Source organism: Echiichthys vipera (assembly GCF_963691815.1).
Source record: "Echiichthys vipera genome assembly, chromosome: 10".
In the NCBI taxonomy this organism is placed as follows: domain Eukaryota; kingdom Metazoa; phylum Chordata; class Actinopteri; order Perciformes; family Trachinidae; genus Echiichthys; species Echiichthys vipera.
Genome location: NC_139835.1, coordinates 12,512,504 through 12,528,801, shown reverse-complemented (window position 1 = coordinate 12,528,801; position 16,298 = coordinate 12,512,504). Strand labels below are relative to the sequence as shown.

General features: G+C 38.6%; 1 protein-coding gene across 1 annotated transcript in view; it reads left to right on the top strand.

Annotated features, from left to right (window-relative positions):
* thsd7ba (thrombospondin, type I, domain containing 7Ba) overlaps positions 1–16,298 on the top strand; it is a gene marked incomplete at both ends in the record, with an annotated part of 152,679 nt that overhangs the window by 28,000 nt on the left and 108,381 nt on the right. The gene's annotated exons all lie outside the window — the stretch shown is intronic.

Below are 16,298 nucleotides of genomic sequence, written 5' to 3'. Positions count from 1 at the left end.
TTGTTGCAGTACTATGGCATTTTAAAACAACGCTGTTTGGATAAAGAGGGGGGTTACATTACAATGTTTATTTGGTTAGTTGCTCATTCGCCCAAATGCGGATTACATCACTCAATGAGCACAACATGTGTTAGTGCTGTTAACTGGCCATTCATTTAACAATTAGGTATTCAAGTAGGTCTGGCACTGGCACTGAAGGGCTGAATGGTAAATTATAACAAAAGCCCTTTGGGGCCATGTGTATAGTATTGCAGTCCCAAGGTGCGTAATTCATTCGTGTGTGATATTAAAGCTGCATTTGATGCTTTGCCCCGGGAGAATGCAAGCTGCACTAAATATCTTTTACTCAGGCCAAAACAAAAATACTATTATGCATTCACTAATTGAACATTTATGGAAATATATGATTTATATTCAGACAGGAGGGTCAAACCTCTCACAATAACTTTGCATGCTTTTTATCATCACACAAACTTTATTTTCAGCTGTAGGTGCAGGTTTTTACCAGCCCCAACAGTGACGCTGGTATTGTTTTCACATCTTGAGCCTGTATGTGTGTCATCATGGTGAAATATGTTCCTGGGGACACCTTCTGTAATGGGAACTAAAGATGATATGTCTTTATGTCTCTGACAATCTGGACAGATTTAGTCGCAGCCATGCAAGATACAGTCAGAAACTTTAAAGCTGTGTAATTTAAATAAAAAGTAAAGGCCCTGGCACTGGCCTAAAAATTTAACAGGTTTGTAGATGATATTAAAATGAAGATGAATGTGGTCTTAGCAAGGGTGCCGGAAGTAGGGGGGGTAGGAAGTAGGGACGGGGCCAATGCCCCACCACTTTATCTCCCCGGCCTGATCTGTGGTGTGATCTCTCTAGTTTGTCACTTAATCTGCTTTTTAACTGTCCCCTGCCGATGATTTTCATCTTATTTTCTCACATTTCACAAATTTTCTTCTAACGTACTCCATAAACACGACTTGGTTCAAATGAGCTGATTCAGCCCTTCTGGAGATGGATTGACTGCCTGATGATAATCTGATGAATTTTCTGCATATATGAACGCTGTAATTGAGGATGCACCTCGCTGCTCATAAATTACACCTGATGGAAGTGTGGCATGGGGGACGCCTCTATGCATAATGAGGCGCTATGGCATAGGTATCATTTAATTAAAAGGTGTTGTGACAAAGGAGGCCTGTATCCAAACAGTCAAACTTAACTCTGGTAGGGAAGTTGACGATGGATTGTGTGTAAACTCAGCAGATGTTTGTGAGGAAAATGCACAAAAAACTGTGGTGTGAAGAGAAAACAGAATGAGCTTTAGTCCACTATGGTAAATCAGCAAATTAATATTGATTGACATGTAATTAAAAGTGGGTTGCTGTTGTTCTTTTCAAGTGGCAGTATTACTGTAAATGTTTGTAACAGAGCAGTCTTCTCTTCATAACTTAGGTAATTGATGTGTTAATAAAAGCTAAAATCAAGTTTTCAGGACAGGAGATAGATAGAGACACAGCTCAATATAAAATCAATAAATGCTCTAGAAAATGCTTGGTCTCAGTCATGTCATGGCTGTAAAAGTTTAAATCAGCCATAGAAAACATTGAAAGGGGATGTATTATCCTCATTTTCAGGTTGATACTTTAATGTTCAACAAACATTATTATTTTACTCATGTCTGACTCATGACCTGTATTCACCCTCTATCTGAAATGCATCAAAAGAAAACCCAATCTGCTCTAATTGGTCAACATTTCCTATTTACGCTCTTGATGTCTCTGCATTGTCATTGCAGCCGAGGAATGACTGTAACGGCCCTGTAGTGGCAATCCTATATACTACCTACCTATATTATATATATATTATAACATACTTGTGACCTCACAACTGTACAGAAGTCCTGACGGCTCATTTAAAGGCACAGTTTCTAAAAACAGGCTGTGTGCATTTCTCTGTGTTGAGTGTCTGAGTTTTGGTACTTTCAGTATTTATATAGCACCTAGACCAGGGCTATTGCATGAAACTTAGATAACGGATTAAGCCAGGATGTTCCGGTTATTCTGGCTTACTTAATCCATGACTCGGTTGCACAAAATCAGAGGCACCTAAGTTACCATGGAGATGTACTGTATATTAGACCGAGCTAAACAGGCTTTATCTGTTCATTCAGCTGTCACACTGATCAGAAATCAAACGTGTTTCACAACTATTCAATGATCTTGAAAATGAATCAGGCTAAAAGATCATGGAATATGTATGAAATACTATATATAAGGCAAATTCTCCATTTGGAGAGGGCATAAACACAGGGAGATGTCTCTGTTTTTAAAAATAACTTAATTTTCATTTATACCAATTGTCTTAATTCCATAATTCCTTTTGTGCAACAGCCCCGTTGAAATAGAATTTTTTTTCAATATGCAACATTTAAATCAGCACTACTAAACATCCAACATTAACAGCCACAAAATGGTGGCATGAAGTTTGAATCGCCAAGATATCCAAAAGAAACTGAGAAATACAGACTCAGTGATGCTTTTACCAAATGTAATTAAAGAGACCAGAGAAGCAAAGGATTCAACAGTGGTGGGTGCAGTTTTCTCCTGACAGAGTACTGCTGTTTAAGAGTTTACTGCTTTGCTGTTTGCATCTCTTTTGTCTCTGTCTGTCTGGTTTCGGGGCACAATGGAGATTGCTTTTGTTGTGTTAGTTCTTATTGTTGTACAGCTTTGAGATCATTTGTCCAACTTAAGGGTTCAACTTAACAATGCAAAAAGGAGAAGACATATTCAGTCATCCTACTTTGGCTAAGTTAATTACTGTCTTTAACTGTATTACAGTGAAGTCTGCTCAGCCTCTTGCCAATTCTGTTTTTTTTGTTCTTATATCCAGAAGTAAATAGCAAAGTATATATAGCAGTGGTCCCTGGGGGTACTGGAGCCTCCTGGAGGTGTAAGCAAGGCGACTAAGTGCGTCAGGAATGAAGGAGCCGTGGGTGACTGGGTCCTCCTGAGGGGCTGACAGATGCTGATGCTGACAGATCGAGAGAGTGATTATTCAGAGCTTAGGAGATGAACTAGCGCTTGTGTTAGCTGGCTCCCCTGGCTCCCCTGGCAGTGGAATCACTACCAATCACACCTCCATAAATCAGGCACACATATCCCGGCAAAGCACAGCTTGAAAACAGCAACATTGAGCAAAGGCGGTGAAAGACTGGTTATCATGAAAGAGTGCTGTCAGGTTTAAGCAACCTAAAACACCCAAAACTTAACAAAAGAGAGAAAGACAAGAGTTATTTTACTTGCAAGGAGAACGGACAGAGATGTGTTCAGCTACAGTCTCCTACCGCTCTGAGGTAATCTCTGCCGGACCCCTTCATTTTATTGGCTTTTGGTGGTTACAATGTATACAATGAATTACCATTCTTAAGGTGAGGGTCACATAGCTGCAACTCAAGACATATCCTGTCCTTGATCAGTTGAGCAGGGTCTGTGTTTCCACAGACCCCCCTTTTGGTGACACATTAACAATCAGGCTTATCTGATTTCCTTGACCTGCAAAGCACCTCTGCACAACTTGTCTATACACACACCCCAAGTAATGTTAGTTAAAATGTAAAGGCAATTTGAGTAAATATGAGATTACTTTATGCACATTTATTCCAACATTTCCCTCCTGTTTATCACATATTTGTTCAAATTCTCATATCACTTTCAGTCAGCCACGTGTTTGATTTTCAGCTGTAAGATCATTTTCATGAGCACAAAATACATTTACAGTCAGAAGTTTCTTAATACATGTCAGAGTCATAGTTGGTTGCATCAGGACACAGTTCAGTCAAATCAAAAGGGGTTTCCTGGTTGTCGTCATCTTTGCTTTCATCATCACTTTGGGGATCGCTGCCAAGCAAAGGATACAGCTGCTCCATTTTGTTCTCCATGGGTGAAATAGCTGTAGTAATGAGACGGTTAAGCAAAGCACACATACAGGAAACACAACCACATCCACACAAGGTTAAAATTGCAGCAAAAACTGCTATGGAGACTAGGACAGAGGACACCAAAGTTCTATACTTCCCAAAAGCATCTATCCAGGAGTCCCACATAGTGGTAGAGACTCCAGAATGCTCCTTCATCTTACTGTTGAGCGTACGGAGCCCTGCTATTGCCTTGGTGAGGTTGCCATCAGCAGCAGTGTTGTTAGGGATTTAAGTGCAGCACTGTTCACCGAACATTGCACATACCCCTCCTTTCTCGGCCAATAGCATGTTCAGGGCTATTCGGTTTTGGAATGCCATGAGTGAAGTTGCAGCTAATTGATCATGAACTGCTTCGAACCCACTTTGTGTCCAATAACCTAGCTTTTGCACATTGTAGTGGATGTAATTGATTCTGTCAACGTTCTTGTGAACTTTACACTACAAGCAAAAAATAGATTCAAAACCATTAGATATCTGATTGGCTTCTTTATATTCCTCTTGCACCCCTCGTAGAACACCTATATCATCAATGTATGTTGGATCTCTTACATCTATCCATTTTGCAGATCTTTTCACACGTTGCCACTGTTCAGGCATTAAACTGGATCCATTAGCTGCTAAATCTGCAGCAGACATAGGATGAATAGATATTGGCAAGAGCAATGTTATGAGAGCACAGTATACCGTCACATCTCCCGGTAAATTATTAAACAATCTCTTGTCACCACTGCACCATCAGATGTCGCTTCTTGACACAGGTTTATATTGTCCATCTACGGGAACAATTACTTCACACCATTCTTTTGAGAGATTGCCTAGTCGTTTTTCTCCTTCTGTCATGTTTATACATGTAAAGTTGCCTGGTGCTACTTTTTTAGAAAACATTACTTTCTTAAGGTCGACCGCAGTGATCGGGAAAATAGAATCCCAGTATCTACAATTTTCCCTAGGATTTGTGTTATTCATTATGTCAGCTACACATATTCGGGGAATTATAGCTGGGATTATTTGTAAGAGGGGTCTAGGACTCATACACGCTACACAATTCTGTTTAGACATGTTAGCAGCTTGTTCAACCATTAATAACCAATTGGTATTATGTCCAGATACCCCTGTTGCCGCCTGGAACCATTTATCTGGAGTATACGCTACTGTAGGTTCTCCAAATGCAAAAACTCCTTGTTCACTACATTTATATATGCATAGACTTATTAGGAACAAAGGATCATTATTATTAAACAGATAGATGTCCCTCAGCAATAAATGGCATCTCCTAACCATCTTTGGATCATTTTGGCTAAATCTCCTCTACTTGGTTTGGTGTCTTATAAACGCTTCACTGACTTTCAGGTCTATCCAGCCTCTGTACGTCTGAATCAACCCTATTATCAGATTTTGCTCACTTCCCCTAACGGAGTCTTTAACCAAAATGATCCTTTTGCAGTGTGTTAAATGGATCCACGTTAATCATTCTGCTATTTTTACTGCTGTGGGGTTTGTCAGCAATACGTGATACGACCCTTCACACTTAGGTGAATACCAATGTTTCTTTTTATGATTCTTATTAACACCCAGTCTCCCAGTTCCACTAGGTGGAGTTCCTGCTGGGGGACAGAAAGGTTTTTCTTTAATTTGTTTCTGTTTTTGTTTTTCCAACATGGAACTCATCTAATCAGCTAATTTAGCCTCATCATCTGTTTCCCATTGGTTTTTTTTAAATTGGGGTAGTCTATATGGTTTTTCAAAGAACGTTTCATAAGGTGTCAATCCAGAAGTACAGGTAATGTTTATGTATAATTTCACTAAATCTAAACATTGTGTCCACGGTCTTCCTGTTTCTTCAATGCACTTCTTAAACTACTTTAATCGTTCAGTTAATTCTTTCTACTAGGCCAGCACTTTGTGGTTGGTAAGCACAATCATTCTTCAGATCAATATGGCACATTATCCCAATCTTCTTTACTATCTGGTTTACAAAATGAGTTCCATTATCACTATAGATTTTCTCAGGTATCCTTTACCTGGGAATAATGTCTTGTCAAAGCATCTATTATGAATGGACAATACTTTTTCCCCTCGCTTTGGTTTAATTCTATAAAATCCATGTGGATTATTTGGAACGGATATTCAGGTGTAGGAAACCTTCCTTTACGCGGTCTTAGATTACCTTGTGGATTGTGCCTGGCACATGTCAGACATGCTCTACAGAAATTTTTTGAGTAAGAGTTGAATCCATAGGTCGTATAATATTGGTGTATTTGCCCTACCATCCCTCCTGTTGAGACATGTGTTAACCCATGGCTCAATATTGCCGCCCATTTATACAAGTTTCTTGGTAGGATAGGTTTGCTGTCTGGTCATTTGAATATATTGTCTTGTAATTTTGCTCCTTTTTTAATCCAAACTTCTCTTTCAGTTTGTGGACTTTGTTCTTGCATTTCTTTTAAGGTAGTTTGATCTAGAGTTGTGCATTCTTGCACTGTCAACACAGTTGTGTGACCTATTGCTGCTGCTTTTGCTGTTTCGTCTGCAAATGCATTTCCTAGGGAGACACTATCTGTGCACGACGTATGTGCTGCACATTTACATATTGCTAATGCTTTTGGAAGTTGCACTGCTTGCAATAGATCTGTCAAAAGTTCAACATGTGTTACTAGTTTCCCTGTTTTCATGCCTCTGTTCTTCCAATATTGTGCAAAAGTATGAACTGTAGCATATGTATATTGACTATCAGTATAGATAGTTACTTCTTTGTTTTTCATTAATTTACATACTCCAATTAGTGCTATTTATTCAGCAGCCTGTGCTGAATAATATGATGGCAGTTGTTCTGCTTTTAGCACCGTTGTGTGTGTTACAACTGCATCTCCTGTCAGGGTTTTACGTAGTTCATTCTTTTTAGAAGAACCATCTACAAATATCACTTCTCCTTTTTGTAATGGTTGGTCTCTCAGATCGGCTCTTCTTTAAGCTGTCTGTTTTGCTAGTTCCTGCCAATCATGTTGTACACCATCCTCTAGAAGGGGTAACAACGTAGCAGAATTCAGAGTTGTACATCTTTCAATGGTCAGATTGGGTTGTGACAGCAAAGTAGACATGCAAGACAGATGTCTAGCCGGTGATTTGTCTCCATGTTGTTGAGCTAATACAAAGGTCACAAAATATCCTTTGCAATCTACCATTTGGACAAAAGGTTTCCCATAATCTGGTAATGCTAGTGCTGTGCTAGATACCAAAACTTGTTTTATTTTACAGAATGCTTCTTCAGCCTCTGCATTCCAGCATAATGGGGATGTCATTTTTAGATCTTCTTCATACATTAATTTACTCAAGGGTGCTTTTATTTCTGCATAGTTAGGCACCCAAGTTCTACAATAATTTGTCAATCCTAAAAATGACATCATCTATTTTTTCAGTCACTAGTTTGGGAGCTTGGAGGATTGCAGTTTCTTCTGTCTTCCACTATTGTTCGTCCTCCTGCACTAAGATTGTGTCCCAAGTATTTTATCTGTTCTTTTCACATCTGCAGCTTGTTCTTTACTTGCTTTGTGACCTTCTTCAGCTAAATATTTTAGGAGTGCTATTGTGTCTTTTTTACATGTTTCCATATCAGGGGAGGCCAGTAAAATATCATCTACATACAGGAGCACTTGGCTTCCCCCTGGAGGTTGGAATTTAGCCATACTTGCACTCATCACTTGAGAGTAAATAGTCGGACTTTCACAATAGCCTTGGGGAAGTCTGGTATATGTGTATCTTTTCCCCTCAAAGGTGAAGGCGAACCAGAATTGACTTTTTTTTTTCTACTGGCACCGAAAAGAATGCGTTACTGATATCCACTACAGTGAACACTTTTGCATCTGGTCTTAAAGTATTTAGCAGCGTATGAGGGTCAGGAACACACGGAGCTCTTTGAATTACAGCATTATTTACTGCTTGTAAATCTTGCACCATGCGCCATCCTTCAGATGGTGCTTGCTTTTTTACTGGAAAAATAGGAGTGTTGCAGGGGGAGTCTGTCTTCGCATATAATTATTAGTCCTGCAGCAATTCAATCCTCAATTACAGGTTTTATTCCCTCTTGTGCATCCTGTTTTAATGGATATTGTCTCACAGATGGTCCGTACTCAGTTTTAGGTCTTATTTGCACTGATAATGCTCCTTTTACTTGTCCCACATCAGTTGGTCCTTTAGACCATAATTTATCTGGAACACTTTTTTAGCAGTTCTTCCTCATTTTCCACTAACATAATGTTTCACTGAGCTGTTTGGTCCAGATGAGTACCTCCCTGTACTCGTACTGTCCAAAACAATGCTTTTCTGGTCAGTCCTGTATTTGAGCTATACAACGTGTTCACTGATGTGGTAACCCCGTCTGTTGCACTCTCCCCCATTTGCACTATTTTACTTATACAGGGAGATGTGAGGTGGGGTCCACATCCGATACAGGTTAGAATTTTCACCAGACTGCTGCACTTTCTGAATCTCCATACAAATACGTTACAGTGATTTTAGCAGGAGTGTCTTTCCCTAGTTTAGCTTCGTATTCTCTATCTGGTCCAGGTGTAGGTATTCGTGCTAGTCCTAACAACAACAAGTGTCTCTGCCCAAAAGATTGACTGGACATTCTGGAAACATTAAGATGGACAGCTGACAAGACAGTCCAGGTGGATCTGGGTCTCTTATCCACACGGGTTCTGTCTCTGGCACCTGAGTCAGCTTTCCACTGGCAGATCTCACAGTGACACTTGTTTGATTTGTTTTAAACCCTGGTATCCACATAGTATATTGTAATATAGTATGTATCTGCGATACAGTACTCTTATTATAGTTCATATTTTGTATTTTATGTTGTATTTTATTCATTCTTTATTATTATTATTTTTTATTTATTTGTGTTACTTCTGATTGTTTTGTACCGCTGCTACGATGACCTTATTTCCCCTCTGGGATAAATAAAGTTATCTATCTATCTATTTATTTATCTATCTATTCATCTATCTATTAGTTATCTGCAGGTAGTCCTGCAGGCACCTATGTCACATAAAAAGGTAAAAGGTTTACCGTTCACATACAAAATGACCTCTGGTTTTATACTATGCATATAGAGCAGCTCCTGATCATTTAACAGCACTTCCCCTGTGTCCCTGTCTGTTCTGCTCTCTCTGAAAAACTCCTTGGTAGTAAATCTCCTCTTTCTATCCTGAAAGAAAATACTTAACATAATACCTGCACTATGACCTTTGGCCCTGCAGCAACCATTGGCTTTGCAGCAGCTCCTTTTTCTTCACTTTCCTCATCCCTATGTCTCTCCTTTCTTCCTGTCACTAGCCCTGTCTCATCATCCTTTCTTCCTATAAAACAGCACCTCTTTTGCTTTAGATTTCTCTACACTTTCAAGTATCTGTCTTTTACTTTTTACTTTTTACAGCCTTCATCCAATACTCCGTATCCTCATACCCTTCTTGTTTCATCTTTATGGGATTCTTTTTGGTCTTTGTTTTTTTTTTTTTTAATTGCATCTTGTAGTGCAGTTATTTTTCGTGTGTTCGGCTGGCCTTCAAATTTTTACTGTTTTATCCATTTATTTATTTAATTTTATCAGGAACCTGTTTTTTCTATAACATTCCAATCTTTAATTAACAGTTCATCTTTTAGTTCGATTTTGCTTCCCCCTTTTCCCATTTTTTAGATTTTGGTCCAGTCCTGTTAACACATAGGGTGTTCTAAAAACTGGTTTTAGTCAGTAGGGTAGCGATTAAACTACCTTTTGTGGTAACTCTCACTTCAACTCTTTCGAGTGGAGAATTCTTGCCTTTGCATCCACAATAGGCTCGCTACTTGTAGTCCTACTGTTTTGCATGAGGTAAAATACCTAGTGGTATTTTGAACTCCAATCACACTCACAATCACACTTTCATTCACACAATTTTACCGGTTTTTTCTTCTGAACTTTTAAGACGTCCGGACCCCACTTGTCCTTTTACACAGAGCTTTCGGGTCTCTGTCTCCCAGTGGGTTTAGCATCACAGGACCCCGCCGTCCTTTACACGGAGTTTTTAATTTTCATTTATTATCATTTTTTATTTTTATTTTTAGTTTTAAATATTTTTTTGCGGACCTCCGTTGCCTCTACGGGATTTAAGTGATCGCTTTTACCTGATAGTGTCTAGAATTGTCAGGGCTTTATACACGCAATGATCCTCAGTCATTCGTCATCTTTTTAAGTGAAACTTCACTCACCACTGTGGCACCACTGTTGTCTTTCCCCTTCACGGATTACCGTCAGCCGTCGGATCCCAGCGGGTGAGCTGATTTCCAGTCCTGGAAAAGGATCTTAAAGACTCACTCTATGGAGTCTGCCGTGGCCACGGTCTTTCCTGGAGTCCCCCACACCCGCTGGAATCCTTCAGGCGTATTGGCCTCCGGCTCGAAGGACCAAATAAATGTCAGGTTTAAGCAACCTAAAACACCCAAAACTTAACAAAAGAGAGAAAGACAAGAGTTATTTTACTTGCAAGGAGAACGGACAGAGATGTGTTCAGCTACAGTCTCCTACCGCTCTGAGGTAATCTCTGCCGGACCCCTTCATTTTATTGGCTTTTGGTGGTTACAATGTATACAATGAATTACCATTCTTAAGGTGAGGGTCACATAGCTGCAACTCAAGACATATCCTGTCCTTGATCAGTTGAGCAGGGTCTGTGTTTCCACAGACCCCCCTTTTGGTGACACATTAACAATCAGGCTTATCTGATTTCCTTGACCTGCAAAGCACCTCTGCACAACTTGTCTATACACACACCCCAAGTAATGTTAGTTAAAATGTAAAGGCAATTTGAGTAAATATGAGATTACTTTATGCACATTTATTCCAACAAGTGCCATCAGTGACCACAAGAGCTTTGCACTCAGCCGCTCGGTGTTGACACCAAAGGTCTCTAAGCCCAGCTGTGAATTGCTTCTCATATCTGATATTTATGGAGGCTTTTCATGTCTATTTTAGGGTGTAACCCATATAAGATTTTATTCAGTCTTGTCAGCTTTCAATGAATTGAGAACATCTCTTCAAGCGCAGTGCGGAAAAGGAATGTTAGAAGTGGGGGCACGACTACATTTTTGGAAATTAAATTCTACTGATAAGTGCCGTCAAATTAAAATGTTTCCATATACGTAGATGTTTTCATCTAGCCGTGGGTGATCTTGCATAGTTTGTTCTGACAGAAACATGTCTCTCCTGTTCACAGCGCTTGTCTTTGAGGATGTAAACAAATAGCCTGGCAGTTTATATAATTTTAAGCTGGAACTGAATCAAACCCTAGCTCAGTTTAATATGAAATGCTGCAGCCTAAATCCGTACTCAAAAATAGAAAATAATGAATGAAAATATGCAGGGCAGTCAATGGCACATACTGGAGTGGGAAACTGAACAACTAACTGTTAAAAGTACACAATTATTGGGGAAAGTTTACTTTTGGCAATGCATAAACATGAGTTAAGTTAAATAAGCTTTGGCAATGTTTTATACAGCTTAGGCATGCACCTTTAATTGTCATTGTTTTTATTTGGCTCCATGGGGACAAAGTAGCCATTATTGCTTAGGAAGGCTAATGAAAGCAAATATACTGTACCTTCAAGTGCCTAAAATTTGAGCTCTTAAAGGGATAGTTTGTATTCTATGAAGTGGTGTTGCATGAGGTACTGCTCCGTACTGAGTGTAGATGAGGTCAATATGCAATGCAGTCACACAATAACACAAACAACCAAAACGATCGATGCAGTAGTAAACCAGCAACTTATTTTTGTCTGCTGGTTTTGGCTAGAGCATAGATAACGGCTTCACTTCTCCCACGTAAGAGTAAAAGGTCCGTGTGTAGGTAAGGTAAGGCTGTGAAAATATTGTAAATAAAGCGTACACCTAAACTGATATTGATTTTCTTTTTTTTAGGCGGGTAATTGTTTATGTGGCACACATTTTGCTGTATGCCCCCATCCACAGCAGTACATTGCTTAGCTTCTGTGCTGGTAAATATACCTCATACAACTGCACTTTTAATAGATCAGAACTATCCCTTAAACAAATCTCTATTCCCATACAGCTCCAGGTCTTTCTCATTAGTTCTCAATCTGCTGCATTTTTATTGAATGCTGCATTCTGGTGTGTCTCCAATGAAGTTGTAATTGAGAATGTTTCTCTACATAATGGTGTGTTGTTGTCCATCATGTCAATTCCCGCAGGAGCCCACAATCCACAACTTGTAAAATAAAATAATATAATCACTAACAGTCATGGCAACATTGACAAACCACAATTTGAATTGTTCAATACAAGCTATATTTAGCTTTGTACCACATATCCATGTCTTTGCTGTTTATGCCAAACATTATGTATCAGACACATTATGCTGCAGTGTGAATGAAGACAAAAGTATGATAGCATTTGTTGTGATACTATTTATTAGTTTGCACTACATACAACATATGAAACTGTTGGAATATGCTCAGTGTTTCAGACAAAGATGGCCATGCTCATATTATTGCACCTCTTTACAGTATTTTGGTTTGCATGTCTTACCTAGTTTCTCAAGTTAAGCCAGTAGACAAATCACCAACCTCCTTTCCAGTGTACAAAAAGCTCATTGTAAATTAAAGTAATAATTGTTTTGAATTATTATCCTTTGAGCTTTGTCATTGTTGTATTCCGTTTTCTCTTTTGTACTTCCTTTGAAAACAGAGTGTAAGACAAAAAGATCATATAAACATAATCATGTTAGTTACACTGTAAGCCTTCATTAACATTGCAGAGCTCAGATGAATAAACTCAATGACGTGCTTCGATGAACTATGAAACAATTCAGCAGTTCGAAGTATTGCTCCCTTAAGCAAAAAGTAACAGCTTCAAAGCCGTGTTGTAGAGTCAGTGATTGGCCAGGAAACAAAGTGCTAACAGATTTCACTGGCACAAAAACAGTTTCAGCGAGTTGTCATTTGAAAGCAATTTAGGAAGCAGTAGGATCTCATTATTACATCAATTTAATTCCAATTAGAAGAAATGAATCAAATTATCCCTTTCATGGCATGTGGCACAATAACTGGATGGAAAGTGAACGTGACTGACGTAGATAACCACATATCAGCAAATTGATTTAGTTTTTTTCTTTTGCTGATATATGTCTTCTTTGGAAATAAGGACAAAAGGTCAAAAACGAAATTAATGAAGCACAAATTAGTTTTTCGTTAGGGTTTTGTGAATCACAAATTTAGCAGTTTGATCTGCCTTTTTAATAAACCTAATCCACACATTCTACAGATATTAACAAAACATGGATCACTGTATCATAGCATGTTAAAAAAAGCTGAATATAAGCCTCCAGCAAATTGATCATTATTAGTCAAAAGGTGCTCCAGCACGATCAATAAGAGAAATCCACTTCATAAAAGAATAACAGCAACAAAGAAACAGCGCAGAAGGTGCATTAGTTTGTGTTGTATACTTTACAAGAGAAGGAAATGAACTCAGTAATGTGTGTAAAAACAAGGGATTAGAATTTTTCTACGAGATGAGACAATGTCTGTCGGGTATAACATCAGGTACAGTGAAAACACATAAGTCATCTTTCAAGCAAAACTAAATGCATCAAGGAGAAATATGCATACACCTTCAGGCTCCCAATCTAACCACTTCAGTGTATTAATTGATGGTAATTATAGTTAATGAGGCAAAAGTACACTATTCTGTTATTAACATTATAATGAACACTAGAAGCCATCCTGTGATGGGGTCACACCAGTGGCAAGACCAAATCGGACCAGCGACGTAAAAGGGTGGGGCAATGACCCTTTCATTCTTGTTACCGCTCTACTTCTGGCGCCCTTGCTCGGGCCACACCTATCTTTGAACTCGGCCTTCATTTTAATCTCAACTACACAACTGTAAAGTTTCATCACTGCATCTTCCTAGGTTGCGATGCTATAAAAGTGACAACATCTGTCCACATAAACACCTGACAAAATACTTAAAACCTCCTCTGTGGTAGTTCCCGCTACAGCAGGTGTTTTCATGACCACATTATGATGACTGCCATGGTGATGATTTGAATATCAACCAATGCCGATACCAGTGTTAAGTTAATGAGCTGTTTTCCTCACTGTGTGGAAGCGACTGGTGTCATTATTTTATGTGTAAGGAAATATAAAGCTGGACCTAAACATTGCTTTCCTAACTTTAGAAAATGAAATGTTACAAAAAAATATATCATTTTTAATTGTTAACACAACAAAGAATAACAATAAAGAATTTTATTGAAACGACCGGCTCTATTGCCACCAGTACAGTCAGCCAGAGCAGTCTGATAACAGCAGCATTTAGCAAAGTCATTTGTCATCCATTCATATATGTATTACCTGCATTCATGTAAACTTGACACAGCCAGCCTGTTCACTTGAACCCAAGACTGTCTTACTGTGAGGTGATGGTGCTAACCACTGCAACATTGATTCTAATTAGTTTTATGAATAAATAAAACAGTCAGATTTCTTCTGCTTTCAAATGAGGGAACATTATATCAAAAATCTAGCTTCTTTTGACTATTATTTCCTCACCATCTGCAGACTTGAAGGTGGCTGTGAAATGTTCTGTTCACAGAAATAGGGTTCAGTGGTCTGCCTTGCATCCATAACTATTACATTATCAGCTACAATTTGACGCTGACGGAAGTTTTCACAGTGCGGAAGAAAGGTATGAGCAATTTTACTTCCTCTCTTACCACAGAACACTTCGTTTGTCAGAGGTGGAAAATTGGTTTGCTTTGTCACACACACTTTGAAGTTACAAAGTAGTGACTGCTGAGTGCGTTTCTGTTCCACGTAGCATCAATCAACCACATCATCACTCAGTTATGTTGGTGAATACCTGAAAATGAAGTTGCCACTTGCCACTTTCTTAACTTCACTGTTTGTGAAATGTGTTTGACTTAGCATTTATATGAGTGAAAGCAGGATTTTGCACCTTTGTACGCAAAGCTTAACTTTGCTGCTTAGTTAGTTTTTAGTTACCTCATATTTGGTCACCCAGATCTTCAAAAGTCAATGTGACCAAACATTATCTATGCTTCAGAGGTTTGCTATATCAAATGTAACCGGAGCAGGGATCAAAGTTTTATTTCAGAATAGTTTATTTATTTAGGAACATGTATTTCTGAAGCAGCTGTTGTTACAAATGCATCAGCCTCACCACTTCTCCCTTTGCAGAGAGACCTGTCAGGTCTCGACTGAACCAACTGTTAGAACTTGTGAGATATGTTATGTAATTAAGCACCTCAAAAGTTGACCTTTTCCAACTGAGATGCTGTTCTTAAAGCAAAACTAGACAGTCTTGCTCTCTGTATTTATTTATTTTTTCGCTCTGTACACTGAGAATTACTCAATTCTATTCCCTTATGCACACAGAAACAATTTTGACAACTCAAACTCATTTTAAGAGAGGTCCTTATTGTATTCTTGAATGAAGACCTTTTCTATGTGGACTGTGTAAATATCAGTCTGCAAAGATACTAAGAAGGCTGATTTCCTAAACAAATAACCTTACTTTTTTAGGATAATTAACCTTGTTATATATTATATATACAATGTATTATATTGTCAACCAATTCTACAAATGAACTAGATAAAGATAAAGATCGGTACTGTATGTTCAGTATTAGTCATTTGCTGACCCGCTCTGGACAAATGAACCCATCCCAAACATTGTGTTCTGCATTATATGCACTCAATGCTCTGATACTGATATGTCTATGATATCAATCGATATATCGGTCTGGATCTATTGAAGAGGTAGGTGTATTGAAATGAAATTAATACACATAATTTAAACAAGATAATTGCCCTTAAAGTTGTACTTTGTTTCTAGCAGCCTCTTTGGCAGTACGATGTATTGTAACTCATGTCAACTGCAGGCGAGCCTGTCCTTTCAGAGCCCTCCATCTTGTCACATTCATAGTCACTTTTTTATTTTTCGCTCTTTTATAAAATTTATTGACACACATTCACCTCTCTACTGCCAGTCTGTTCCCTATATGTTACTCTCCTAAATCCAGACACACAGACACACATGGGACACTTCTGCCCTTACTACAAGCCTGACACCCGATTTCCAATTGCAAGTGAATGCAGCATTACCATGACAACTGAAGTACTTTGATTAGTCGTTCATATAATAAATAACCATTGTTTTAACTCACTCTTTAATAGATAGTAATTTAATAGACTACCAAATAGATGAAAATCTTACAGAGTCCAACTTTAAGCAAGATTCAAA